This window comes from Apis cerana, linkage group LG8 (assembly GCF_029169275.1).
Source record: "Apis cerana isolate GH-2021 linkage group LG8, AcerK_1.0, whole genome shotgun sequence".
Lineage (NCBI taxonomy): Eukaryota > Metazoa > Arthropoda > Insecta > Hymenoptera > Apidae > Apis > Apis cerana.
The window spans coordinates 12,131,429-12,156,156 of NC_083859.1; positions in this window are offsets into that span (position 1 = coordinate 12,131,429).

The following is a 24,728-nucleotide window of genomic DNA, read 5'->3' on the forward strand; positions in this document are numbered from 1 at the left end:
GCCAGGCCAGGCCAGGCCAGGCCAGGCCAGGCCAGGCCAGGCCAGGCCAGGCCAGGCCAGGCCAGGCCAGGCCAGGCCAGGCCAGGCCAGGCCAGGCCAGGCCAGGCCAGGCCAGGCCAGGCCAGGCCAGGCCAGGCCAGCCAGGCCAGGCCAGGCCAGGCCAGGCCAGGCCAGGCCAGGCCAGGCCAGGCCAGGCCAGGCCAGGCCAGGCCAGGCCAGGCCAGGCCAGGCCAGGCCAGGCCAGGCCAGGCCAGGCCAGGCCAGGCCAGGCCAGGCCAGGCCAGGCCAGGCCAGGCCAGGCCAGGCCAGGCCAGGCCAGGCCAGGCCAGGCCAGGCCAGGCCAGGCCAGGCCAGGCCAGGCCAGGCCAGGCCAGGCCAGGCCAGGCCAGGCCAGGCCAGGCCAGGCCAGGCCAGGCCAGGCCAGGCCAGGCCAGGCCAGGCCAGGCCAGGCCAGGCCAGGCCAGGCCAGGCCAGGCCAGGCCAGGCCAGGCCAGGCCAGGCCAGGCCAGGCCAGGCTCAGGCCAGGCCAGGCCAGGCCAGGCCAGGCCAGGCCAGGCCAGGCCAGGCCAGGCCAGGCCAGGCCAGGCCAGGCCAGGCCAGGCCAGGCCAGGCCAGGCCAGGCCAGGCCAGGCCAGGCCAGGCCAGGCCAGGCCAGGCCAGGCCAGGCCAGGCCAGGCCAGGCCAGGCCAGGCCAGGCCAGGCCAGGCCAGGCCAGGCCAGGCCAGGCCAGGGCCAGGCCAGGCCAGGCCAGGCCAGGCCAGGCCAGGCCAGGCCAGGCCAGGCCAGGCCAGGCCAGGCCAGGCCAGGCCAGGCCAGGCCAGGCCAGGCCAGGCCAGGGCCAGGCCAGGCCAGGCCAGGCCAGGCCAGGCCAGGCCAGGCCAGGCCAGGCCAGGCCAGGCCAGGCCAGGCCAGGCCAGGCCAGGCCAGGCCAGGCCAGGCCAGGCCAGGCCAGGCCAGGCCAGGCCAGGCCAGGCCAGGCCAGGCCAGGCCAGGCCAGGCCAGGCCAGGCCAGGCCAGGCCAGGCCAGGCCAGGCCAGGCCAGGCCAGGCCAGGCCAGGCCAGGCCAGGCCAGGCCAGGCCAGGCCAGGCCAGGCCAGGCCAGGCCAGGCCAGGCCAGGCCAGGCCAGGCCAGGCCAGGCCAGGCCAGGCCAGGCCAGGCCAGGCCAGGCCAGGCCAGGCCAGGCCAGGCCAGGCCAGGCCAGGCCAGGCCAGGCCAGGCCAGGCCAGGCCAGGCCAGGCCAGGCCAGGCCAGGCCAGGCCAGGCCAGGCCAGGCCAGGCCAGGCCAGGCCAGGCCAGGCCAGGCCAGGCCAGGCCAGGCCAGGCCAGGCCAGGCCAGGCCAGGCCAGGCCAGGCCAGGCCAGGCCAGGCCAGGCCAGGCCAGGCCAGGCCAGGCCAGGCCAGGCCAGGCCAGGCCAGGCCAGGCCAGGCCAGGCCAGGCCAGGCCAGGCCAGGCCAGGCCAGGCCAGGCCAGGCCAGGCCAGGCCAGGCCAGGCCAGGCCAGGCCAGGCCAGGCCAGGCCAGGCCAGGCCAGGCCAGGCCAGGCCAGGCCAGGCCAGGCCAGGCCAGGCCAGGCCAGGCCAGGCCAGGCCAGGCCAGGCCAGGCCAGGCCAGGCCAGGCCAGGCCAGGCCAGGCCAGGCCAGGCCAGGCCAGGCCAGGCCAGGCCAGGCCAGGCCAGGCCAGGCCAGGCCAGGCCAGGCCAGGCCAGGCCAGGCCAGGCCAGGCCAGGCCAGGCCAGGCCAGGCCAGGCCAGGCCAGGCCAGGCCAGGCCAGGCCAGGCCAGGCCAGGCCAGGCCAGGCCAGGCCAGGCCAGGCCAGGCCAGGCCAGGCCAGGCCAGGCCAGGCCAGGCCAGGCCAGGCCAGGCCAGGCCAGGCCAGGCCAGGCCAGGCCAGGCCAGGCCAGGCCAGGCCAGGCCAGGCCAGGCCAGGCCAGGCCAGGCCAGGCCAGGCCAGGCCAGGCCAGGGCCAGGCCAGGCCAGGCCAGGCCAGGCCAGGCCAGGCCAGGCCAGGCCAGGCCAGGCCAGGCCAGGCCAGGCCAGGCCAGGCCAGGCCAGGCCAGGCCAGGCCAGGCCAGGCCAGGCCAGGCCAGGCCAGGCCAGGCCAGGCCAGGCCAGGCCAGCCAGGCCAGGCCAGGCCAGGCCAGGCCAGGCCAGGCCAGGCCAGGCCAGGCCAGGCCAGGCCAGGCCAGGCCAGGCCAGGCCAGGCCAGCCAGGCCAGGCCAGGCCAGGCCAGGCCAGGCCAGGCCAGGCCAGGCCAGGCCAGGCCAGGCCAGGCCAGGCCAGGCCAGGCCAGGCCAGGCCAGGCCAGGCCAGGCCAGGCCAGGCCAGGCCAGGCCAGGCCAGGCCAGGCCAGGCCAGGCCAGGCCAGGCCAGGCCAGGCCAGGCCAGGCCAGGCCAGGCCAGGCCAGGCCAGGCCAGGCCAGGCCAGGCCAGGCCAGGCCAGGCCAGGCCAGGCCAGGCCAGGCCAGGCCAGGCCAGGCCAGCCAGGCCAGGCCAGGCCAGGCCAGGCCAGGCCAGGCCAGGCCAGGCCAGGCCAGGCCAGGCCAGGCCAGGCCAGGCCAGGCCAGGCCAGGCCAGGCCAGGCCAGGCCAGGCCAGGCCAGGCCAGGCCAGGCCAGGCCAGGCCAGGCCAGGCCAGGCCAGGCCAGGCCAGGCCAGGCCAGGCCAGGCCAGGCCAGGCCAGGCCAGGCCAGGCCAGGCCAGGCCAGGCCAGGCCAGGCCAGGCCAGGCCAGGCCAGGCCAGGCCAGGCCAGGCCAGGCCAGGCCAGGCCAGGCCAGGCCAGGCCAGGCCAGGCCAGGCCAGGCCAGGCCAGGCCAGGCCAGGCCAGGCCAGGCCAGGCCAGGCCAGGCCAGGCCAGGCCAGGCCAGGCCAGGCCAGGCCAGGCCAGGCCAGGCCAGGCCAGGCCAGGCCAGGCCAGGCCAGGCCAGGCCAGGCCAGGCCAGGCCAGGCCAGGCCAGGCCAGGCCAGGCCAGGCCAGGCCAGGCCAGGCCAGGCCAGGCCAGGCCAGGCCAGGCCAGGCCAGGCCAGGCCAGGCCAGGCCAGGCCAGGCCAGGCCAGCCAGGCCAGGCCAGGCCAGGCCAGGCCAGGCCAGGCCAGGCCAGGCCAGGCCAGGCCAGGCCAGCCAGGCCAGGCCAGGCCAGGCCAGGCCAGGCCAGGCCAGGCCAGGCCAGGCCAGGCCAGGCCAGGCCAGGCCAGGCCAGGCCAGGCCAGGCCAGGCCAGGCCAGGCCAGGCCAGGCCAGGCCAGGCCAGGCCAGGCCAGGCCAGGCCAGGCCAGGCCAGGCCAGGCCAGGCCAGGCCAGGCCAGGCCAGGCCAGGCCAGGCCAGGCCAGGCCAGGCCAGGCCAGGCTCAGGCCAGGCCAGGCCAGGCCAGGCCAGGCCAGGCCAGGCCAGGCCAGGCCAGGCCAGGCCAGGCCAGGCCAGGCCAGGCCAGGCCAGGCCAGGCCAGGCCAGGCCAGGCCAGGCCAGGCCAGGCCAGGCCAGGCCAGGCCAGGCCAGGCCAGGCCAGGCCAGGCCAGGCCAGGCCAGGCCAGGCCAGGCCAGGCCAGGCCAGCCAGGCCAGGCCAGGCCAGGCCAGGCCAGGCCAGGCCAGGCCAGGCCAGGCCAGGCCAGGCCAGGCCAGGCCAGGCCAGGCCAGGCCAGGCCAGGCCAGGCCAGGCCAGGCCAGGCCAGGCCAGGCCAGGCCAGGCCAGGCCAGGCCAGGCCAGGCCAGGCCAGGCCAGGCCAGGCCAGGCCAGGCCAGGCCAGGCCAGGCCAGGCCAGGCCAGGCCAGGCCAGGCCAGGCCAGGCCAGGCCAGGCCAGGCCAGGCCAGGCCAGGCCAGGCCAGGCCAGGCCAGGCCAGGCCAGGCCAGGCCAGGCCAGGCCAGGCCAGGCCAGGCCAGGCCAGCCAGGCCAGGCCAGGCCAGGCCAGGCCAGGGCCAGGCCAGGCCAGGCCAGGCCAGGCCAGGCCAGGCCAGGCCAGGCCAGGCCAGGCCAGGCCAGGCCAGGCCAGGCCAGGCCAGGCCAGGCCAGGCCAGGCCAGGCCAGGCCAGGCCAGGCCAGGCCAGGCCAGGCCAGGCCAGGCCAGGCCAGGCCAGGCCAGGCCAGGCCAGGCCAGGCCAGGCCAGGCCAGGCCAGGCCAGGCCAGGCCAGGCCAGGCCAGGCCAGGCCAGGCCAGGCCAGGCCAGGCCAGGCCAGGCCAGGCCAGGCCAGGCCAGGCCAGGCCAGGCCAGGCCAGGCCAGGCCAGGCCAGGCCAGGCCAGGCCAGGCCAGGCCAGGCCAGGCCAGGCCAGGCCAGGCCAGGCCAGGCCAGGCTCAGGCCAGGCCAGGCCAGGCCAGGCCAGGCCAGGCCAGGCCAGGCCAGGCCAGGCCAGGCCAGGCCAGGCCAGGCCAGGCCAGGCCAGGCCAGGCCAGGCCAGGCCAGGCCAGGCCAGGCCAGGCCAGGCCAGGCCAGGCCAGGCCAGGCCAGGCCAGGCCAGGCCAGGCCAGGCCAGGCCAGGCCAGGCCAGGCCAGGCCAGGCCAGGCCAGGCCAGGCCAGGCCAGGCCAGGCCAGGCCAGGCCAGGCCAGGCCAGGCCAGGCCAGGCCAGGCCAGGCCAGGCCAGGCCAGGCCAGGCCAGGCCAGGCCAGGCCAGGCCAGGCCAGGCCAGGCCAGGCCAGGCCAGGCCAGGCCAGGCCAGGCCAGGCCAGGCCAGGCCAGGCCAGGCCAGGCCAGGCCAGGCCAGGCCAGGCCAGGCCAGGCCAGGCCAGGCCAGGCCAGGCCAGGCCAGGCCAGGCCAGGCCAGGCCAGGCCAGGCCAGGCCAGGCCAGGCCAGGCCAGGCCAGGCCAGGCCAGGCCAGGCCAGGCCAGGCCAGGCCAGGCCAGGCCAGGCCAGGCCAGGCCAGGCCAGGCCAGGCCAGGCCAGGCCAGGCCAGGCCAGGCCAGGCCAGGCCAGGCCAGGCCAGGCCAGGCCAGGCCAGGCCAGGCCAGGCCAGGCCAGGCCAGGCCAGGCCAGGCCAGGCCAGGCCAGGCCAGGCCAGGCCAGGCCAGGCCAGGCCAGGCCAGGCCAGGCCAGGCCAGGCCAGGCCAGGCCAGGCCAGGCCAGGCCAGGCCAGGCCAGGCCAGGCCAGGCCAGGCCAGGCCAGGCCAGGCCAGGCCAGGCCAGGCCAGGCCAGGCCAGGCCAGGCCAGGCCAGGCCAGGCCAGGCCAGGCCAGGCCAGGCCAGGCCAGGCCAGGCCAGGCCAGGCCAGGCCAGGCCAGGCCAGGCCAGGCCAGGCCAGGCCAGGCCAGGCCAGGCCAGGCCAGGCCAGGCCAGGCCAGGCCAGGCCAGGCCAGGCCAGGCCAGGCCAGGCCAGGCCAGGCCAGGCCAGGCCAGGCCAGGCCAGGCCAGGCCAGGCCAGGCCAGGCCAGGCCAGGCCAGGCCAGGCCAGGCCAGGCCAGGCCAGGCCAGGCCAGGCCAGGCCAGGCCAGGCCAGGCCAGGCCAGGCCAGGCCAGGCCAGGCCAGGCCAGGCCAGGCCAGGCCAGGCCAGGCCAGGCCAGGCCAGGCCAGGCCAGGCCAGGCCAGGCCAGGCCAGGCCAGGCCAGGCCAGGCCAGGCCAGGCCAGGCCAGGCCAGGCCAGGCCAGGCCAGGCCAGGCCAGGCCAGGCCAGGCCAGGCCAGGCCAGGCCAGGCCAGGCCAGGCCAGGCCAGGCCAGGCCAGGCCAGGCCAGGCCAGGCCAGGCCAGGCCAGGCCAGGCCAGGCCAGGCCAGGCCAGGCCAGGCCAGGCCAGGCCAGGCCAGGCCAGGCCAGGCCAGGCCAGGCCAGGCCAGGCCAGGCCAGGCCAGGCCAGGCCAGGCCAGGCCAGGCCAGGCCAGGCCAGGCCAGGCCAGGCCAGGCCAGGCCAGGCCAGGCCAGGCCAGGCCAGGCCAGGCCAGGCCAGGCCAGGCCAGGCCAGGCCAGGCCAGGCCAGGCCAGGCCAGGCCAGGCCAGGCCAGGCCAGGCCAGGCCAGGCCAGGCCAGGCCAGGCCAGGCCAGGCCAGGCCAGGCCAGGCCAGGCCAGGCCAGGCCAGGCCAGGCCAGGCCAGGCCAGGCCAGGCCAGGCCAGGCCAGGCCAGGCCAGGCCAGGCCAGGCCAGGCCAGGCCAGGCCAGGCCAGGCCAGGCCAGGCCAGGCCAGGCCAGGCCAGGCCAGGCCAGGCCAGGCCAGGCCAGGCCAGGCCAGGCCAGGCCAGGCCAGGCCAGGCCAGGCCAGGCCAGGCCAGGCCAGGCCAGGCCAGGCCAGGCCAGGCCAGGCCAGGCCAGGCCAGGCCAGGCCAGGCCAGGCCAGGCCAGGCCAGGCCAGGCCAGGCCAGGCCAGGCCAGGCCAGGCCAGGCCAGGCCAGGCCAGGCCAGGCCAGGCCAGGCCAGGCCAGGCCAGGCCAGCCAGGCCAGGCCAGGCCAGGCCAGGCCAGGCCAGGCCAGGCCAGGCCAGGCCAGGCCAGGCCAGGCCAGGCCAGGCCAGGCCAGGCCAGGCCAGGCCAGGCCAGGCCAGGGCCAGGCCAGGCCAGGCCAGGCCAGGCCAGGCCAGGCCAGGCCAGGCCAGGCCAGGCCAGGCCAGGCCAGGCCAGGCCAGGCCAGGCCAGGCCAGGCCAGGCCAGGCCAGGCCAGGCCAGGCCAGGCCAGGCCAGGCCAGGCCAGGCCAGGCCAGGCCAGGCCAGGCCAGGCCAGGCCAGGCCAGGCCAGGCCAGGCCAGGCCAGGCCAGGCCAGGCCAGGCCAGCCAGGCCAGGCCAGGCCAGGCCAGGCCAGGCCAGGCCAGGCCAGGCCAGGCCAGGCCAGGCCAGGCCAGGCCAGGCCAGGCCAGGCCAGGCCAGGCCAGGCCAGGCCAGGCCAGGCCAGGCCAGGCCAGGCCAGGCCAGGCCAGGCCAGGCCAGGCCAGGCCAGGCCAGGCCAGGCCAGGCCAGGCCAGGCCAGGCCAGGCCAGGCCAGGCCAGGCCAGGCCAGGCCAGGCCAGGCCAGGCCAGGCCAGGCCAGGCCAGGCCAGGCCAGGCCAGGCCAGGCCAGGCCAGGCCAGGCCAGGCCAGGCCAGGCCAGGCCAGGCCAGGCCAGGCCAGGCCAGGCCAGGCCAGGCCAGGCCAGGCCAGGCCAGGCCAGGCCAGGCCAGGCCAGGCCAGGCCAGGCCAGGCCAGGCCAGGCCAGGCCAGGCCAGGCCAGGCCAGGCCAGGCCAGGCCAGGCCAGGCCAGGCCAGGCCAGGCCAGGCCAGGCCAGGCCAGGCCAGGCCAGGCCAGGCCAGGCCAGGCCAGGCCAGGCCAGGCCAGGCCAGGCCAGGCCAGGCCAGGCCAGGCCAGGCCAGGCCAGGCCAGGCCAGGCCAGGCCAGGCCAGGCCAGGCCAGGCCAGGCCAGGCCAGGCCAGGCCAGGCCAGGCCAGGCCAGGCCAGGCCAGGCCAGGCCAGGCCAGGCCAGGCCAGGCCAGGCCAGGCCAGGCCAGGCCAGGCCAGGCCAGGCCAGGCCAGGCCAGGCCAGGCCAGGCCAGGCCAGGCCAGGCCAGGCCAGGCCAGGCCAGGCCAGGCCAGGCCAGGCCAGGCCAGGCCAGGCCAGGCCAGGCCAGGCCAGGCCAGGCCAGGCCAGGCCAGGCCAGGCCAGGCCAGGCCAGGCCAGGCCAGGCCAGGCCAGGCCAGGCCAGGCCAGGCCAGGCCAGGCCAGGCCAGGCCAGGCCAGGCCAGGCCAGGCCAGGCCAGGCCAGGCCAGGCCAGGCCAGGCCAGGCCAGGCCAGGCCAGGCCAGGCCAGGCCAGGCCAGGCCAGGCCAGGCCAGGCCAGGCCAGGCCAGGCCAGGCCAGGCCAGGCCAGGCCAGGCCAGGCCAGGCCAGGCCAGGCCAGGCCAGGCCAGGCCAGGCCAGGCCAGGCCAGGCCAGGCCAGGCCAGGCCAGGCCAGGCCAGGCCAGGCCAGGCCAGGCCAGGCCAGGCCAGGCCAGGCCAGGCCAGGCCAGGCCAGGCCAGGCCAGGCCAGGCCAGGCCAGGCCAGGCCAGGCCAGGCCAGGCCAGGCCAGGCCAGGCCAGGCCAGGCCAGGCCAGGCCAGGCCAGGCCAGGCCAGGCCAGGCCAGGCCAGGCCAGGCCAGGCCAGGCCAGGCCAGGCCAGGCCAGGCCAGGCAGGCCAGGCCAGGCCAGGCCAGGCCAGGCCAGGCCAGGCCAGGCCAGGCCAGGCCAGGCCAGGCCAGGCCAGGCCAGGCCAGGCCAGGCCAGGCCAGGCCAGGCCAGGCCAGGCCAGGCCAGGCCAGGCCAGGCCAGGCCAGGCCAGGCCAGGCCAGGCCAGGCCAGGCCAGGCCAGGCCAGGCCAGGCCAGGCCAGGCCAGGCCAGGCCAGGCCAGGCCAGGCCAGGCCAGGCCAGGCCAGGCCAGGCCAGGCCAGGCCAGGCCAGGCCAGGCCAGGCCAGGCCAGGCCAGGCCAGGCCAGGCCAGGCCAGGCCAGGCCAGGCCAGGCCAGGCCAGGCCAGGCCAGGCCAGGCCAGGCCAGGCCAGGCCAGGCCAGGCCAGGCCAGGCCAGGCCAGGCCAGGCCAGGCCAGGCCAGGCCAGGCCAGGCCAGGCCAGGCCAGGCCAGGCCAGGCCAGGCCAGGCCAGGCCAGGCCAGGCCAGGCCAGGCCAGGCCAGGCCAGGCCAGGCCAGGCCAGGCCAGGCCAGGCCAGGCCAGGCCAGGCCAGGCCAGGCCAGGCCAGGCCAGGCCAGGCCAGGCCAGGCCAGGCCAGGCCAGGCCAGGCCAGGCCAGGCCAGGCCAGGCCAGGCCAGGCCAGGCCAGGCCAGGCCAGGCCAGGCCAGGCCAGGCCAGGCCAGGCCAGGCCAGGCCAGGCCAGGCCAGGCCAGGCCAGGCCAGGCCAGGCCAGGCCAGGCCAGGCCAGGCCAGGCCAGGCCAGGCCAGGCCAGGCCAGGCCAGGCCAGGCCAGGCCAGGCCAGGCCAGGCCAGGCCAGGCCAGGCCAGGCCAGGCCAGGCCAGGCCAGGCCAGGCCAGGCCAGGCCAGGCCAGGCCAGGCCAGGCCAGGCCAGGCCAGGCCAGGCCAGGCCAGGCCAGGCCAGGCCAGGCCAGGCCAGGCCAGGCCAGGCCAGGCCAGGCCAGGCCAGGCCAGGCCAGGCCAGGCCAGGCCAGGCCAGGCCAGGCCAGGCCAGGCCAGGCCAGGCCAGGCCAGGCCAGGCCAGGCCAGGCCAGGCCAGGCCAGGCCAGGCCAGGCCAGGCCAGGCCAGGCCAGGCCAGGCCAGGCCAGGGCCAGGCCAGGCCAGGCCAGGCCAGGCCAGGCCAGGCCAGGCCAGGCCAGGCCAGGCCAGGCCAGGCCAGGCCAGGCCAGGCCAGGCCAGGCCAGGCCAGGCCAGGCCAGGCCAGGCCAGGCCAGGCCAGGCCAGGCCAGGCCAGGCCAGGCCAGGCCAGGCCAGGCCAGGCCAGGCCAGGCCAGGCCAGGCCAGGCCAGGCCAGGCCAGGCCAGGCCAGGCCAGGCCAGGCCAGGCCAGGCCAGGCCAGGCCAGGCCAGGCCAGGCCAGGCCAGGCCAGGCCAGGCCAGGCCAGGCCAGGCCAGGCCAGGCCAGGCCAGGCCAGGCCAGGCCAGGCCAGGCCAGGCCAGGCCAGGCCAGGCCAGGCCAGGCCAGGCCAGGCCAGGCCAGGCCAGGCCAGGCCAGGCCAGGCCAGGCCAGGCCAGGCCAGGCCAGGCCAGGCCAGGCCAGGCCAGGCCAGGCCAGGCCAGGCCAGGCAGGCCAGGCCAGGCCAGGCCAGGCCAGGCCAGGCCAGGCCAGGCCAGGCCAGGCCAGGCCAGGCCAGGCCAGGCCAGGCCAGGCCAGGCCAGGCCAGGCCAGGCCAGGCCAGGCCAGGCCAGGCCAGGCCAGGCCAGGCCAGGCCAGGCCAGGCCAGGCCAGGCCAGGCCAGGCCAGGCCAGGCCAGGCCAGGCCAGGCCAGGCCAGGCCAGCCAGGCCAGGCCAGGCCAGGCCAGGCCAGGCCAGGCCAGGCCAGGCCAGGCCAGGCCAGGCCAGGCCAGGCCAGGCCAGGCCAGGCCAGGCCAGGCCAGGCCAGGCCAGGCCAGGCCAGGCCAGGCCAGGCCAGGCCAGGCCAGGCCAGGCCAGGCCAGGCAGCCAGGCCAGGCCAGGCCAGGCCAGGCCAGGCCAGGCCAGGCCAGGCCAGGCCAGGCCAGGCCAGGCCAGGCCAGGCCAGGCCAGGCCAGGCCAGGCCAGGCCAGGCCAGGCCAGGCCAGGCCAGGCCAGGCCAGGCCAGGCCAGGCCAGGCCAGGCCAGGCCAGCCAGGCCAGGCCAGGCCAGGCCAGGCCAGGCCAGGCCAGGCCAGGCCAGGCCAGGCCAGGCCAGGCCAGGCCAGGCCAGGCCAGGCCAGGCCAGGCCAGGCCAGGCCAGGCCAGGCCAGGCCAGGCCAGGCCAGGCCAGGCCAGGCCAGGCCAGGCCAGGCCAGGCCAGGCCAGGCCAGGCCAGGCCAGGCCAGGCCAGGCCAGGCCAGGCCAGGCCAGGCCAGGCCAGGCCAGGCCAGGCCAGGCCAGGCCAGGCCAGGCCAGGCCAGGCCAGGCCAGGCCAGGCCAGGCCAGGCCAGGCCAGGCCAGGCCAGGCCAGGCCAGGCCAGGCCAGGCCAGGCCAGGCCAGGCCAGGCCAGGCCAGGCCAGGCCAGGCCAGGCCAGGCCAGGCCAGGCCAGGCCAGGCCAGGCCAGGCCAGGCCAGGCCAGGCCAGGCCAGGCCAGGCCAGGCCAGGCCAGGCCAGGCCAGGCCAGGCCAGGCCAGGCCAGGCCAGGCCAGGCCAGGCCAGGCCAGGCCAGGCCAGGCCAGGCCAGGCCAGGCCAGGCCAGGCCAGGCCAGGCCAGGCCAGGCCAGGCCAGGCCAGGCCAGGCCAGGCCAGGCCAGGCCAGGCCAGGCCAGGCCAGGCCAGGCCAGGCCAGGCCAGGCCAGGCCAGGCCAGGCCAGGCCAGGCCAGGCCAGGCCAGGCCAGGCCAGGCCAGGCCAGGCCAGGCCAGGCCAGGCCAGGCCAGGCCAGGCCAGGCCAGGCCAGGCCAGGCCAGGCCAGGCCAGGCCAGGCCAGGCCAGGCCAGGCCAGGCCAGGCCAGGCCAGGCCAGGCCAGGCCAGGCCAGGCCAGGCCAGGCCAGGCCAGGCCAGGCCAGGCCAGGCCAGGCCAGGCCAGGCCAGGCCAGGCCAGGCCAGGCCAGGCCAGGCCAGGCCAGGCCAGGCCAGGCCAGGCCAGGCCAGGTCAGGCCAGGCCAGGCCAGGCCAGGCCAGGCCAGGCCAGGCCAGGCCAGGCCAGGCCAGGCCAGGCCAGGCCAGGCCAGGCCAGGCCAGGCCAGGCCAGGCCAGGCCAGGCCAGGCCAGGCCAGGCCAGGCCAGGCCAGGCCAGGCCAGGCCAGGCCAGGCCAGGCCAGGCCAGGCCAGGCCAGGCCAGGCCAGGCCAGGCCAGGCCAGGCCAGGCCAGGCCAGGCCAGGCCAGGCCAGGCCAGGCCAGGCCAGGCCAGGCCAGGCCAGGCCAGGCCAGGCCAGGCCAGGCCAGGCCAGGCCAGGCCAGGCCAGGCCAGGCCAGGCCAGGCCAGGCCAGGCCAGGCCAGGCCAGGCCAGGCCAGGCCAGGCCAGGCCAGGCCAGGCCAGGCCAGGCCAGGCCAGGCCAGGCCAGGCCAGGCCAGGCCAGGCCAGGCCAGGCCAGGCCAGGCCAGGCCAGGCCAGGCCAGGCCAGGCCAGGCCAGGCCAGGCCAGGCCAGGCCAGGCCAGGCCAGGCCAGGCCAGGCCAGGCCAGGCCAGGCCAGGCCAGGCCAGGCCAGGCCAGGCCAGGCCAGGCCAGGCCAGGCCAGGCCAGGCCAGGCCAGGCCAGGCCAGGCCAGGCCAGGCCAGCCAGGCCAGGCCAGGCCAGGCCAGGCCAGGCCAGGCCAGGCCAGGCCAGGCCAGGCCAGGCCAGGCCAGGCCAGGCCAGGCCAGGCCAGGCCAGGCCAGGCCAGGCCAGGCCAGGCCAGGCCAGGCCAGGCCAGGCCAGGCCAGGCCAGGCCAGGCCAGGCCAGGCCAGGCCAGGCCAGGCGCCAGGCCAGGCCAGGCCAGGCCAGGCCAGGCCAGGCCAGGCCAGGCCAGGCCAGGCCAGGCCAGGCCAGGCCAGGCCAGGCCAGGCCAGGCCAGGCCAGGCCAGGCCAGGCCAGGCCAGGCCAGGCCAGGCCAGGCCAGGCCAGGCCAGGCCAGGCCAGGCCAGGCCAGGCCAGGCCAGGCCAGGCCAGGCCAGGCCAGGCCAGGCCAGGCCAGGCCAGGCCAGGCCAGGCCAGGCCAGGCCAGGCCAGGCCAGGCCAGGCCAGGCCAGGCCAGGCCAGGCCAGGCCAGGCCAGGCCAGGCCAGGCCAGGCCAGGCCAGGCCAGGCCAGGCCAGGCCAGGCCAGGCCAGGCCAGGCCAGGCCAGGCCAGGCCAGGCCAGGCCAGGCCAGGCCAGGCCAGGCCAGGCCAGGCCAGGCCAGGCCAGGCCAGGCCAGGCCAGGCCAGGCCAGGCCAGGCCAGGCCAGGCCAGGCCAGGCCAGGCCAGGCCAGGCCAGGCCAGGCCAGGCCAGGCCAGGCCAGGCCAGGCCAGGCCAGGCCAGGCCAGGCCAGGCCAGGCCAGGCCAGGCCAGGCCAGGCCAGGCCAGGCCAGGCCAGGCCAGGCCAGGCCAGGCCAGGCCAGGCCAGGCCAGGCCAGGCCAGGCCAGGCCAGGCCAGGCCAGGCCAGGCCAGGCCAGGCCAGGCCAGGCCAGGCCAGGCCAGGCCAGGCCAGGCCAGGCCAGGCCAGGCCAGGCCAGGCCAGGCCAGGCCAGGCCAGGCCAGGCCAGGCCAGGCCAGGCCAGGCCAGGCCAGGCCAGGCCAGGCCAGGCCAGGCCAGGCCAGGCCAGGCCAGGCCAGGCCAGGCCAGGCCAGGCCAGGCCAGGCCAGGCCAGGCCAGGCCAGGCCAGGCCAGGCCAGGCCAGGCCAGGCCAGGCCAGGCCAGGCCAGGCCAGGCCAGGCCAGGCCAGGCCAGGCCAGGCCAGGCCAGGCCAGGCCAGGCCAGGCCAGGCCAGGCCAGGCCAGGCCAGGCCAGGCCAGGCCAGGCCAGGCCAGGCCAGGCCAGGCCAGGCCAGGCCAGGCCAGGCCAGGCCAGTCAGGCCAGGCCAGGCCAGGCCAGGCCAGGCCAGGCCAGGCCAGGCCAGGCCAGGCCAGGCCAGGCCAGGCCAGGCCAGGCCAGGCCAGGCCAGGCCAGGCCAGGCCAGGCCAGGCCAGGCCAGGCCAGGCCAGGCCAGGCCAGCAGGCCAGGCCAGGCCAGGCCAGGCCAGGCCAGGCCAGGCCAGGCCAGGCCAGGCCAGGCCAGGCCAGGCCAGGCCAGGCCAGGCCAGGCCAGGCCAGGCCAGGCCAGGCCAGGCCAGGCCAGGCCAGGCCAGGCCAGGCCAGGCCAGGCCAGGCCAGGCCAGGCCAGGCCAGGCCAGGCCAGGCCAGGCCAGGCCAGGCCAGGCCAGGCCAGGCCAGGCCAGGCCAGGCCAGGCCAGGCCAGGCCAGGCCAGGCCAGGCCAGGCCAGGCCAGGCCAGGCCAGGCCAGGCCAGGCCAGGCCAGGCCAGGCCAGGCCAGGCCAGGCCAGGCCAGGCCAGGCCAGGCCAGGCCAGGCCAGGCCAGGCCAGGCCAGGCCAGGCCAGGCCAGGCCAGGCCAGGCCAGGCCAGGCCAGGCCAGGCCAGGCCAGGCCAGGCCAGGCCAGGCCAGGCTCAGGCCAGGCCAGGCCAGGCCAGGCCAGGCCAGGCCAGGCCAGGCCAGGCCAGGCCAGGCCAGGCCAGGCCAGGCCAGGCCAGGCCAGGCCAGGCCAGGCCAGGCCAGGCCAGGCCAGGCCAGGCCAGGCCAGGCCAGGCCAGGCCAGGCCAGGCCAGGCCAGGCCAGGCCAGGCCAGGCCAGGCCAGGCCAGGCCAGGCCAGGCCAGGCCAGGCCAGGCCAGGCCAGGCCAGGCCAGGCCAGGCCAGGCCAGGCCAGGCCAGGCCAGGCCAGGCCAGGCCAGGCCAGGCCAGGCCAGGCCAGGCCAGGCCAGGCCAGGCCAGGCCAGGCCAGGCCAGGCCAGGCCAGGCCAGGCCAGGCCAGGCCAGGCCAGGCCAGGCCAGGCCAGGCCAGGCCAGGCTCAGGCCAGGCCAGGCCAGGCCAGGCCAGGCCAGGCCAGGCCAGGCCAGGCCAGGCCAGGCCAGGCCAGGCCAGGCCAGGCCAGGCCAGGCCAGGCCAGGCCAGGCCAGGCCAGGCCAGGCCAGGCCAGGCCAGGCCAGGCCAGGCCAGGCCAGGCCAGGCCAGGCCAGGCCAGGCCAGGCCAGGCCAGGCCAGGCCAGGCCAGGCCAGGCCAGGCCAGGCCAGGCCAGGCCAGGCCAGGCCAGGCCAGGCCAGGCCAGGCCAGGCCAGGCCAGGCCAGGCCAGGCCAGGCCAGGCCAGGCCAGGCCAGGCCAGGCCAGGCCAGGCCAGGCCAGGCCAGGCCAGGCCAGGCCAGGCCAGGCCAGGCCAGGCCAGGCCAGGCCAGGCCAGGCCAGGCCAGGCCAGGCCAGGCCAGGCCAGGCCAGGCCAGGCCAGGCCAGGCCAGGCCAGGCCAGGCCAGGCCAGGCCAGGCCAGGCCAGGCCAGGCCAGGCCAGGCCAGGCCAGGCCAGGCCAGGCCAGGCCAGGCCAGGCCAGGCCAGGCCAGGCCAGGCCAGGCCAGGCCAGGCCAGGCCAGGCCAGGCCAGGCCAGGCCAGGCCAGGCCAGGCCAGGCCAGGCCAGGCCAGGCCAGGCCAGGCCAGGCCAGGCCAGGCCAGGCCAGGCCAGGCCAGGCCAGGCCAGGCCAGGCCAGGCCAGGCCAGGCCAGGCCAGGCCAGGCCAGGCCAGGCCAGGCCAGGCCAGGCCAGGCCAGGCCAGGCCAGGCCAGGCCAGGCCAGGCCAGGCCAGGCCAGGCCAGGCCAGGCCAGGCCAGGCCAGGCCAGGCCAGGCCAGGCCAGGCCAGGCCAGGCCAGGCCAGGCCAGGCCAGGCCAGGCCAGGCCAGGCCAGGCCAGGCCAGGCCAGGCCAGGCCAGGCCAGGCCAGGCCAGGCCAGGCCAGGCCAGGCCAGGCCAGGCCAGGCCAGGCCAGGCCAGGCCAGGCCAGGCCAGGCCAGGCCAGGCCAGGCCAGGCCAGGCCAGGCCAGGCCAGGCCAGGCCAGGCCAGGCCAGGCCAGGCCAGGCCAGGCCAGGCCAGGCCAGGCCAGGCCAGGCCAGGCCAGGCCAGGCCAGGCCAGGCCAGGCCAGGCCAGGCCAGGCCAGGCCAGGCCAGGCCAGGCCAGGCCAGGCCAGGCCAGGCCAGGCCAGGCCAGGCCAGGCCAGGCCAGGCCAGGCCAGGCCAGGCCAGGCCAGGCCAGGCCAGGCCAGGCCAGGCCAGGCCAGGCCAGGCCAGGCCAGGCCAGGCCAGGCCAGGCCAGGCCAGGCCAGGCCAGGCCAGGCCAGGCCAGGCCAGGCCAGGCCAGGCCAGGCCAGGCCAGGCCAGGCCAGGCCAGGCCAGGCCAGGCCAGGCCAGGCCAGGCCAGGCCAGGCCAGGCCAGGCCAGGCCAGGCCAGGCCAGGCCAGGCCAGGCCAGGCCAGGCCAGGCCAGGCCAGGCCAGGCCAGGCCAGGCCAGGCCAGGCCAGGCCAGGCCAGGCCAGGCCAGGCCAGGCCAGGCCAGGCCAGGCCAGGCCAGGCCAGGCCAGGCCAGGCCAGGCCAGGCCAGGCCAGGCCAGGCCAGGCCAGGCCAGGCCAGGCCAGGCCAGGCCAGGCCAGGCCAGGCCAGGCCAGGCCAGGCCAGGCCAGGCCAGGCCAGGCCAGGCCAGGCCAGGCCAGGCCAGGCCAGGCCAGGCCAGGCCAGGCCAGGCCAGGCCAGGCCAGGCCAGGCCAGGCCAGGCCAGGCCAGGCCAGGCCAGGCCAGGCCAGGCCAGGCCAGGCCAGGCCAGCCAGGCCAGGCCAGGCCAGGCCAGGCCAGGCCAGGCCAGGCCAGGCCAGGCCAGGCCAGGCCAGGCCAGGGCCAGGCCAGGCCAGGCCAGGCCAGGCCAGGCCAGGCCAGGCCAGGCCAGGCCAGGCCAGGCCAGGCCAGGCCAGGCCAGGCCAGGCCAGGCCAGGCCAGGCCAGGCCAGGCCAGGCCAGGCCAGGCCAGGCCAGGCCAGGCCAGGCCAGGCCAGGCCAGGCCAGGCCAGGCCAGGCCAGGCCAGGCCAGGCCAGGCCAGGCCAGGCCAGGCCAGGCCAGGCCAGGCCAGGTCAGGCCAGGCCAGGCCAGGCCAGGCCAGGCCAGGCCAGGCCAGGCCAGGCCAGGCCAGGCCAGGCCAGGCCAGGCCAGGCCAGGCCAGGCCAGGCCAGGCCAGGCCAGGCCAGGCCAGGCCAGGCCAGGCCAGGCCAGGCCAGGCCAGGCCAGGCCAGGCCAGGCCAGGCCAGGCCAGGCCAGGCCAGGCCAGGCCAGGCCAGGCCAGGCCAGGCCAGGCCAGGCCAGGCCAGGCCAGGCCAGGCCAGGCCAGGCCAGGCCAGGCCAGGCCAGGCCAGTCAGGCCAGGCCAGGCCAGGCCAGGCCAGGCCAGGCCAGGCCAGGCCAGGCCAGGCCAGGCCAGGCCAGGCCAGGCCAGGCCAGGCCAGGCCAGGCCAGGCCAGGCCAGGCCAGGCCAGGCCAGGCCAGGCCAGGCCAGGCCAGGCCAGGCCAGGCCAGGCCAGGCCAGGCCAGGCCAGGCCAGGCCAGGCCAGGCCAGGCCAGGCCAGGCCAGGCCAGGCCAGGCCAGGCCAGGCCAGGCCAGGCCAGGCCAGGCCAGGCCAGGCCAGGCCAGGCCAGGCCAGGCCAGGCCAGGCCAGGCCAGGCCAGGCCAGGCCAGGCCAGGCCAGGCCAGGCCAGGCCAGGCCAGGCCAGGCCAGGCCAGGCCAGGCCAGGCCAGGCCAGGCCAGGCCAGGCCAGGCCAGGCCAGGCCAGGCCAGGCCCAGGCCAGGCCAGGCCAGGCCAGGCCAGGCCAGGCCAGGCCAGGCCAGGCCAGGCCAGGCCAGGCCAGGCCAGGCCAGGCCAGGCCAGGCCAGGCCAGGCCAGGCCAGGCCAGGCCAGGCCAGGCCAGGCCAGGCCAGGCCAGGCCAGGCCAGGCCAGGCCAGGCCAGGCCAGGCCAGGCCAGGCCAGGCCAGGCCAGGCCAGGCCAGGCCAGGCCAGGCCAGGCCAGGCCAGCCAGGCCAGGCCAGGCCAGGCCAGGCCAGGCCAGGCCAGGCCAGGCCAGGCCAGGCCAGGCCAGGCCAGGCCAGGCCAGGCCAGGCCAGGCCAGGCCAGGCCAGGCCAGGCCAGGCCAGGCCAGGCCAGGCCAGGCCAGGCTCAGGCCAGGCCAGGCCAGGCCAGGCCAGGCCAGGCCAGGCCAGGCCAGGCCAGGCCAGGCCAGGCCAGGCCAGGCCAGGCCAGGCCAGGCCAGGCCAGGCCAGGCCAGGCCAGGCCAGGCCAGGCCAGGCCAGGCCAGGCCAGGCCAGGCCAGGCCAGGCCAGGCCAGGCCCAGGCCAGGCCAGGCCAGGCCAGGCCAGGCCAGGCCAGGCCAGGCCAGGCCAGGCCAGGCCAGGCCAGGCCAGGCCAGGCCAGGCCAGGCCAGGCCAGGCCAGGCCAGGCCAGGCCAGGCCAGGCCAGGCCAGCCAGGCCAGGCCAGGCCAGGCCAGGCCAGGCCAGGCCAGGCCAGGCCAGGCCAGGCCAGGCCAGGCCAGGCCAGGCCAGGCCAGGCCAGGCCAGGCCAGGCCAGGCCAGGCCAGGCCAGGCCAGGCCAGGCCAGGCCAGGCCAGGCCAGGCCAGGCCAGGCCAGGCCAGGCCAGGCCAGGCCAGGCCAGGCCAGGCCAGGCCAGGCCAGGCCAGGCCAGGCCAGGCCAGGCCAGGCCAGGCCAGGTCAGGCCAGGCCAGGCCAGGCCAGGCCAGGCCAGGCCAGGCCAGGCCAGGCCAGGCCAGGCCAGGCCAGGCCAGGCCAGGCCAGGCCAGGCCAGGCCAGGCCAGGCCAGGCCAGGCCAGGCCAGGCCAGGCCAGGCCAGGCCAGGCCAGGCCAGGCCAGGCCAGGCCAGGCCAGGCCAGGCCAGGCCAGGCCAGGCCAGGCCAGGCCAGGCCAGGCCAGGCCAGGCCAGGCCAGGCCAGGCCAGGCCAGGCCAGGCCAGGCCAGGCCAGGCCAGGCCAGGCCAGGCCAGGCCAGGCCAGGCCAGGCCAGGCCAGGCCAGGCCAGGCCAGGCCAGGCCAGGCCAGGCCAGGCCAGGCCAGGCCAGGCCAGGCCAGGCCAGGCCAGGCCAGGCCAGGCCAGGCCAGGCCAGGCCAGGCCAGGCCAGGCCAGGCCAGTCAGGCCAGGCCAGGCCAGGCCAGGCCAGGCCAGGCCAGGCCAGGCCAGGCCAGGCCAGGCCAGGCCAGGCCAGGCCAGGCCAGGCCAGGCCAGGCCAGGCCAGGCCAGGCCAGGCCAGGCCAGGCCAGGCCAGGCCAGGCCAGGCCAGGCCAGGCCAGGCCAGGCCAGGCCAGGCCAGGCCAGGCCAGGCCAGGCCAGGCCAGGCCAGGCCAGGCCAGGCCAGGCCAGGCCAGGCCAGGCCAGGCCAGGCCAGGCCAGGCCAGGCCAGGCCAGGCCAGGCCAGGCCAGGCCAGGCCAGGCCAGGCCAGGCCAGGCCAGGCCAGGCCAGGCCAGGCCAGGCCAGGCCAGGCCAGGCCAGGCCAGGCCAGGCCAGGCCAGGCCAGGCCAGGCCAGGCCAGGCCAGGCCAGGCCAGGCCAGGCCAGGCCAGGCCAGGCCAGGCCAGGCCAGGCCAGGCCAGGCCAGGCCAGGCCAGGCCAGGCCAGGCCAGGCCAGGCCAGGCCAGGCCAGGCCAGGCCAGGCCAGGCCAGGCCAGGCCAGGCCAGGCCAGGCCAGGCCAGGCCAGGCCAGGCCAGGCCAGGCCAGGCCAGGCCAGGCCAGGCCAGGCCAGGCCAGGCCAGGCCAGGCCAGGCCAGGCCAGGCCAGGCCAGGCCAGGCCAGGCCAGGCCAGGCCAGGCCAGGCCAGGCCAGGTCAGGCCAGGCCAGGCCAGGCCAGGCCAGGCCAGGCCAGGCCAGGCCAGGCCAGGCCAGGCCAGGCCAGGCCAGGCCAGGCCAGGCCAGGCCAGGCCAGGCCAGGCCAGGCCAGGCCAGGCCAGGCCAGGCCAGGCCAGGCCAGGCCAGGCCAGGCCAGGCCAGGCCAGGCCAGGCCAGGCCAGGCCAGGCCAGGCCAGGCCAGGCCAGGCCAGGCCAGGCCAGGCCAGGCCAGGCCAGGCCAGGCCAGGCCAGGCCAGGCCAGGCCAGGCCAGGCCAGGCCAGGCCAGGCCAGGCCAGGCCAGGCCAGGCCAGGCCAGGCCAGGCCAGGCCAGGCCAGGCCAGGCCAGGCCAGGCCAGGCCAGGCCAGGCCAGGCCAGGCCAGGCCAGGCCAGGCCAGGCCAGGCCAGGCCAGGCCAGGCCAGGCCAGGCCAGGCCAGGCCAGGCCAGGCCAGGCCAGGCCAGGCCAGGCCAGGCCAGGCCAGGCCAGGCCAGGCCAGGCCAGCAGGCCAGGCCAGGCCAGGCCAGGCCAGGCCAGGCCAGGCCAGGCCAGGCCAGGCCAGGCCAGGCCAGGCCAGGCCAGGCCAGGCCAGGCCAGGCCAGGCCAGGCCAGGCCAGGCCAGGCCAGGCCAGGCCAGGCCAGGCCAGGCCAGGCCAGGCCAGGCCAGGCCAGGCCAGGCCAGGCCAGGCCAGGCCAGGCCAGGCCAGGCCAGGCCAGGCCAGGCCAGGCCAGGCCAGGCCAGGCCAGGCCAGGCCAGGCCAGGCCAGGCCAGGCCAGGCCAGGCCAGGCCAGGCCAGGCCAGGCCAGGCCAGGCCAGGCCAGGCCAGGCCAGGCCAGGCCAGGCCAGGCCAGGCCAGGCCAGGCCAGGCCAGGCCAGGCCAGGCCAGGCCAGGCCAGGCCAGGCCAGGCCAGGCCAGGCCAGGCCAGGCCAGGCCAGGCCAGGCCAGGCCAGGCCAGGCCAGGCCAGGCCAGGCCAGGCCAGGCCAGGCCAGGCCAGGCCAGGCCAGGCCAGGCCAGGCCAGGCCAGGCCAGGCCAGGCCAGGCCAGGCCAGGCCAGGCCAGGCCAGGCCAGGCCAGGCCAGGCCAGGCCAGGCCAGGCCAGGCCAGGCCAGGCCAGGCCAGGCCAGGCCAGGCCAGGCCAGGGCCAGGCCAGGCCAGGCCAGGCCAGGCCAGGCCAGGCCAGGCCAGGCCAGGCCAGGCCAGGCCAGGCCAGGCCAGGCCAGGCCAGGCCAGGCCAGGCCAGGCCAGGCCAGGCCAGGCCAGGCCAGGCCAGGCCAGGCCAGGCCAGGCCAGGCCAGGCCAGGCCAGGCCAGGCCAGGCCAGGCCAGGCCAGGCCAGGCCAGGCCAGGCCAGGCCAGGCCAGGCCAGGCCAGGCCAGGCCAGGCCAGGCCAGGCCAGGCCAGGCCAGGCCAGGCCAGGCCAGGCCAGGCCAGGCCAGGCCAGGCCAGGCCAGGCCAGGCCAGGCCAGGCCAGGCCAGGCCAGGCCAGGCCAGGCCAGGCCAGGCCAGGCCAGGCCAGGCCAGGCCAGGCCAGGCCAGGCCAGGCCAGGCCAGGCCAGGCCAGGCCAGGCCAGGCCAGGCCAGGCCAGGCCAGGCCAGGCCAGGCCAGGCCAGGCCAGGCCAGGCCAGGCCAGGCCAGGCCAGGCCAGGCCAGGCCAGGCCAGGCCAGGCCAGGCCAGGCCAGGCCAGGCCAGGCCAGGCCAGGCCAGGCCAGGCCAGGCCAGGCCAGGCCAGGCCAGGCCAGGCCAGGCCAGGCCAGGCCAGGCCAGGCCAGGCCAGGCCAGGCCAGGCCAGGCCAGGCCAGGCCAGGCCAGGCCAGGCCAGGCCAGGCCAGGCCAGGCCAGGCCAGGCCAGGCCAGGCCAGGCCAGGCCAGGCCAGGCCAGGCCAGGCCAGGCCAGGCCAGGCCAGGCCAGGCCAGGCCAGGCCAGGCCAGGCCAGGCCAGGCCAGGCCAGGCCAGGCCAGGCCAGGCCAGGCCAGGCCAGGCCAGGCCAGGCCAGGCCAGGCCAGGCCAGGCCAGGCCAGGCCAGGCAGGCCAGGCCAGGCCAGGCCAGGCCAGGCCAGGCCAGGCCAGGCCAGGCCAGGCCAGGCCAGCCAGGCCAGGCCAGGCCAGGCCAGGCCAGGCCAGGCCAGGCCAGGCCAGGCCAGGCCAGGCCAGGCCAGGCCAGGCCAGGCCAGGCCAGGCCAGGCCAGGCCAGGCCAGGCCAGGCCAGGCCAGGCCAGGCCAGGCCAGGCCAGGCCAGGCCAGGCCAGGCCAGGCCAGGCCAGGCCAGGCCAGGCCAGGCCAGGCCAGGCCAGCCAGGCCAGGCCAGGCCAGGCCAGGCCAGGCCAGGCCAGGCCAGGCCAGGCCAGGCCAGGCCAGGCCAGGCCAGGCCAGGCCAGGCCAGGCCAGGCCAGGCCAGGCCAGGCCAGGCCAGGCCAGGCCAGGCCAGGCCAGGCCAGGCCAGGCCAGGCCAGGCCAGGCCAGGCCAGCCAGGCCAGGCCAGGCCAGGCCAGGCCAGGCCAGGCCAGGCCAGGCCAGGCCAGGCCAGGCCAGGCCAGGCCAGGCCAGGCCAGGCCAGGCCAGGCCAGGCCAGGCCAGGCCAGGCCAGGCCAGGCCAGGCCAGGCCAGGCCAGGCCAGGCCAGGCCAGGCCAGGCCAGGCCAGGCCAGGCCAGGCCAGGCCAGGCCAGGCCAGGCCAGGCCAGGCCAGGCCAGGCCAGGCCAGGCCAGGCCAGGCCAGGCCAGGCCAGGCCAGGCCAGGCCAGGCCAGGCCAGGCCAGGCCAGGCCAGGCCAGGCCAGGCCAGGCCAGGCCAGGCCAGGCCAGGCCAGGCCAGGCCAGGCCAGGCCAGGCCAGGCCAGGCCAGGCCAGGCCAGGCCAGGCCAGGCCAGGCCAGGCCAGGCCAGGCCAGGCCAGGCCAGGCCAGGCCAGGCCAGGCCAGGCCAGGCCAGGCCAGGCCAGGCCAGGCCAGGCCAGGCCAGGCCAGGCCAGGCCAGGCCAGGCCAGGCCAGGCCAGGCCAGGCCAGGCCAGGCCAGGCCAGGCCAGGCCAGGCCAGGCCAGGCCAGGCCAGGCCAGGCCAGGCCAGGCCAGGCCAGGCCAGGCCAGGCCAGGCCAGGCCAGGCCAGGCCAGGCCAGGCCAGGCCAGGCCAGGCCAGGCCAGGCCAGGCCAGGCCAGGCCAGGCCAGGCCAGGCCAGGCCAGGCCAGGCCAGGCCAGGCCAGGCCAGGCCAGGCCAGGCCAGGCCAGGCCAGGCCAGGCCAGGCCAGGCCAGGCCAGGCCAGGCCAGGCCAGGCCAGGCCAGGCCAGGCCAGGCCAGGCCAGGCCAGGCCAGGCCAGGCCAGGCCAGGCCAGGCCAGGCCAGGCCAGGCCAGGCCAGGCCAGGCCAGGCCAGGCCAGGCCAGGCCAGGCCAGGCCAGGCCAGGCCAGGCCAGGCCAGGCCAGGCCAGGCCAGGCCAGGCCAGGCCAGGCCAGGCCAGGCCAGGCCAGGCCAGGCCAGGCCAGGCCAGGCCAGGCCAGGCCAGGCCAGGCCAGGCCAGGCCAGGCCAGGCCAGGCCAGGCCAGGCCAGGCCAGGCCAGGCCAGGCCAGGCCAGGCCAGGCCAGGCCAGGCCAGGCCAGGCCAGGCCAGGCCAGGCCAGGCCAGGCCAGGCCAGGCCAGGCCAGGCCAGGCCAGGCCAGGCCAGGCCAGGCCAGGCCAGGCCAGGCCAGGCCAGGCCAGGCCAGGCCAGGCCAGGCCAGGCCAGGCCAGGCCAGGCCAGGCCAGGCCAGGCCAGGCCAGGCCAGGCCAGGCCAGGCCAGGCCAGGCCAGGCCAGGCCAGGCCAGGCCAGGCCAGGCCAGGCCAGGCCAGGCCAGGCCAGGCCAGGCCAGGCCAGGCCAGGCCAGGCCAGGCCAGGCCAGGCCAGGCCAGGCCAGGCCAGGCCAGGCCAGGCCAGGCCAGGCCAGGCCAGGCCAGGCCAGGCCAGGCCAGGCCAGGCCAGGCCAGGCCAGGCCAGGCCAGGCCAGGCCAGGCCAGGCCAGGCCAGGCCAGGCCAGGCCAGGCCAGGCCAGGCCAGGCCAGGCCAGGCCAGGCCAGGCCAGGCCAGGCCAGGCCAGGCCAGGCCAGGCCAGGCCAGGCCAGGCCAGGCCAGGCCAGGCCAGGCCAGGCCAGGCCAGGCCAGGCCAGGCCAGGCCAGGCCAGGCCAGGCCAGGCCAGGCCAGGCCAGGCCAGGCCAGGCCAGGCCAGGCCAGGCCAGGCCAGGCCAGGCCAGGCCAGGCCAGGCCAGGCCAGGCCAGGCCAGGCCAGGCCAGGCCAGGCCAGGCCAGGCCAGGCCAGCCAGGCCAGGCCAGGCCAGGCCAGGCCAGGCCAGGCCAGGCCAGGCCAGGCCAGGCCAGGCCAGGCCAGGCCAGGCCAGGCCAGGCCAGGCCAGGCCAGCCAGGCCAGGCCAGGCCAGGCCAGGCCAGGCCAGGCCAGGCCAGGCCAGGCCAGGCCAGGCCAGGCCAGGCCAGGCCAGGCCAGGCCAGGCCAGGCCAGGCCAGGCCAGGCCAGGCCAGGCCAGGCCAGGCCAGGCCAGGCCAGGCCAGGCCAGGCCAGGCCAGGCCAGGCCAGGCCAGGCCAGGCCAGGCCAGGCCAGGCCAGGCCAGGCCAGGCCAGGCCAGGCCAGGCCAGGCCAGGCCAGGCCAGGCCAGGCCAGGCCAGGCCAGGCCAGGCCAGGCCAGGCCAGGCCAGGCCAGGCCAGGCCAGGCCAGGCCAGGCCAGGCCAGGCCAGGCCAGGCCAGGCCAGGCCAGGCCAGGCCAGGCCAGGCCAGGCCAGGCCAGGCCAGGCCAGGCCAGGCCAGGCCAGGCCAGGCCAGGCCAGGCCAGGCCAGGCCAGGCCAGGCCAGGCCAGGCCAGGCCAGGCCAGGCCAGGCCAGGCCAGGCCAGGCCAGGCCAGGCCAGGCCAGGCCAGGCCAGGCCAGGCCAGGCCAGGCCAGGCCAGGCCAGGCCAGGCCAGGCCAGGCCAGGCCAGGCCAGGCCAGGCCAGGCCAGGCCAGGCCAGGCCAGGCCAGGCCAGGCCAGGCCAGGCCAGGCCAGGCCAGGCCAGGCCAGGCCAGGCCAGGCCAGGCCAGGCCAGGCCAGGCCAGGCCAGGCCAGGCCAGGCCAGGCCAGGCCAGGCCAGGCCAGGCCAGGCCAGGCCAGGCCAGGCCAGGCCAGGCCAGGCCAGGCCAGGCCAGGCCAGGCCAGGCCAGGCCAGGCCAGGCCAGGCCAGGCCAGGCCAGGCCAGGCCAGGCCAGGCCAGGCCAGGCCAGGCCAGGCCAGGCCAGGCCAGGCCAGGCCAGGCCAGGCCAGGCCAGGCCAGGCCAGGCCAGGCCAGGCCAGGCCAGGCCAGGCCAGGCCAGGCCAGGCCAGGCCAGGCCAGGCCAGGCCAGGCCAGGCCAGGCCAGGCCAGGCCAGGCCAGGCCAGGCCAGGCCAGGCCAGGCCAGGCCAGGCCAGGCCAGGCCAGGCCAGGCCAGGCCAGGCCAGGCCAGGCCAGGCCAGGCCAGCCAGGCCAGGCCAGGCCAGGCCAGGCCAGGCCAGGCCAGGCCAGGCCAGGCCAGGCCAGGCCAGGCCAGGCCAGGCCAGGCCAGGCCAGGCCAGGCCAGGCCAGGCCAGGCCAGGCCAGGCCAGGCCAGGCCAGGCCAGGCCAGGCCAGGCCAGGCCAGGCCAGGCCAGGCCAGGCCAGGCCAGGCCAGGCCAGGCCAGGCCAGGCCAGGCCAGGCCAGGCCAGGCCAGGCCAGGCCAGGCCAGGCCAGGCCAGGCCAGGCCAGGCCAGGCCAGGCCAGGCCAGGCCAGGCCAGGCCAGGCCAGGCCAGGCCAGGCCAGGCCAGGCCAGGCCAGGCCAGGCCAGGCCAGGCCAGGCCAGGCCAGGCCAGGCCAGGCCAGGCCAGGCCAGGCCAGGCCAGGCCAGGCCA